This window comes from Sycon ciliatum, chromosome 5, assembly GCF_964019385.1.
Source record: "Sycon ciliatum chromosome 5, ocSycCili1.1, whole genome shotgun sequence".
Taxonomy (NCBI): domain Eukaryota; kingdom Metazoa; phylum Porifera; class Calcarea; order Leucosolenida; family Sycettidae; genus Sycon; species Sycon ciliatum.
The window spans coordinates 20,783,212-20,785,587 of record NC_088647.1 but is presented as its reverse complement, the minus strand read 5'-3'; the positions used below and the strand labels follow the sequence as shown (position 1 = coordinate 20,785,587).

Sequence of the window (2,376 nt, the reverse complement as noted above, 5' to 3'; positions counted from 1 at the left end):
GTCGCGTATACAACCAGGCGCTTGCGGCCGTATAAGCCGCGGGTCAAACCATGCTTCCATTCAAGTTATGCTTCTACTCAAAACATGCTTCTGCGTCAGTATCTTCAGTCTACGCCGTACAGTGCACATTGTTATGCATGTGGTGTGCACATACAAGTACATGCACGTATGCTTCCATTCCTTTCAAATCGTGTTTCCGTGCCACGGCGCTCTTCAAAAATTAGCCTTCTATTCCGGTCATGCTTCTATACGGGTCATGCTTTTATACGGGTCATGCTTTTATACGGGTCATGATTTTATACGGGTCATGCTTTTATACGGGTCATGCTTTTATACGGGTCATGCTTTTATACGCGACACTACAGTATGTAGTCCTACGACCTGGCAAATCAGTCTGAAGAGGCGTGCGCCGGAGGTTCCGAATTTACGCTTTGAAGGAAAGGCTGAGCATGCAGTGGGGTTGATGCCCTCGTACTGTAAATACCCAAACTTTCGGCATTTCACGATTTTCGACATTTTGGAAGCGATTTGTTTTCAGCACGGGGTTAATACTGGCACATGTACATCACCCAAGCCGACGTGAGCAATTTCATCAGCGTTTTAATTTTTGGCTTTTCGGGCCGGTGCCGAATATAGCCGAAATTCAATAGCTGCCAGAATTGTGTGTGTGTAGACAGTACATGGCTAAGTCCTGTGCACTGTATATCATAGACAGATTCCCAAGAAAAAAAACCACTGACCTACTGAATTTGTCTGCGCTGACAACGTAACACCGTTATACGTTGCCACCCAACTGGCCGCCGCTCTGGCATCGTAACTTTCGTCCAGTGATCATTGTTATCGTCCACTTGATGAAGTCTCTGGAAGGTCCGTCTGAATGCGCTCTGGAGACCGTGGACTAAGCGGTTGCGGCTAAAAGGCGCACACCGCTCGCGGTCGCGGCCTTTGGCTTCCGTGTTCAGCTAAACAGGTGCCGGCTCACCTGTGGCCATTACAGAGAGTTCAAGTCGGTTAGTTACCGTATCAGCCATTTTGGTCTGTGGCCATCTTCGTCACTACTACTGGTATCCTTCCAGTTTTGCTGGTTCCGCCGAATGACGAGTGACAATGGCCGGATAATAAGAATGTCTGTGTCAGAATGATCCAAAACCAAGGGCTGGTCGCCTCTCAGAGGGCTCACGCACGCGCGCACCACAGCAAGTACCGCTGCAGCAGGCACGCCTGTACTTAGCGATAGAAACACGCGTCTCCAGGCCTGCGCAACACGGGTCGCCATTGTTCTTGCTCCGTCTTGAACACACTAGTAGTACACTCCAGTCCTGCAGTGAACAGAAAATAATAAAGGGAAAATGAAAAAGGAAACCAATACTTTACTCTCTTCAGTTCTCGCTAGAGACTGTGAAATGCCACGACACTTAGCCACTGTTCATGTACCCGGATGCTTCCAACACCGTGCACTGAAACTAATTTAGTGTCTGCAGCTTCAACAAAAAAAGACATCTCGAAGGGGCCAAAGACTTCAACGAAGGAAAGACAAACAAATAATTGGTTGCCATACGAAAATTCGACGTACATGGAAACTTGAAAATGAGACAGAAGTCACGACGAACTCATACATTGTATCGTCGACAAGAAAAGTACTCACGGACGGCTAAGAGTAGGAGTTAGCGCGTTGTTCCGCCAGATTCCGTGAGGAAACAGGAGCTAGCGACCAAATCCTCAACTAGGCTTTGCACAAAAGCTCAAGATAGGAACGAGGTGAGAAGTAATAAAGAAAATCCAGTAGCTGATAACACGCCGATACTCAGACCTTTCTCCAAGCTGCTAAATGCTACACTGATAGTAATACGTGTCATGTAGAGTTTATAGTACATGATACGTTGTTGATGCAGTGGCGCCTGGCATGCCGTGCATGATCCACGGGTAGACCTCTACGGTCACGTCAGAGCTTCCCGCTGCGCGCGCGGTTCTACTTCTTAGACTTTAGACTAGTTTAGTGATCATGGTGATTCTACGTCTTTGGAAGACATGACAATGACATGATGTGTAGGTCTAAGACTAAGAGTGCCGTCTAAGTACTACATGTAGTGATGTGATCGTGATCATGGTGGTGCATCCCACGCTGAAACTCGCAGATACTTCTGGCGGAAATGTGCATAATGTCACGTCTGTCATCATGGTCATGTCCCATGTCCTACAAAAATTAGTACAATGATTTTGTACAATGATTTTGTAGATAGGACATCCCGCGGAACCCAGCAGAAGGCCGGCCAGCATGCATCTATGCTGTTCCCATAGTGATCGTGACACGTTACTCGAAACTTTGTGTCGCCTCCGGCCGAGGAAGATGAACATGTCGCACTCAAAATAGACGCA

General features: G+C 47.5%; 1 long non-coding RNA gene across 1 annotated transcript in view; it reads right to left on the bottom strand.

The window, feature by feature from the left end:
• Positions 1 to 1,820, bottom strand: part of LOC135816668 (uncharacterized) — a 7,693-nt gene extending 5,873 nt beyond the window's left edge. The window contains exons 1-2 of the long non-coding RNA XR_010553448.1: positions 1,646 to 1,820; positions 741 to 1,319 (exon numbers count right to left, since the gene is read on the bottom strand). This is a non-coding gene — a long non-coding RNA (uncharacterized LOC135816668). The remainder of the gene's footprint in view (positions 1 to 740; positions 1,320 to 1,645) is intronic.
• Positions 1,821 to 2,376: the final 556 nt, after the last annotated feature.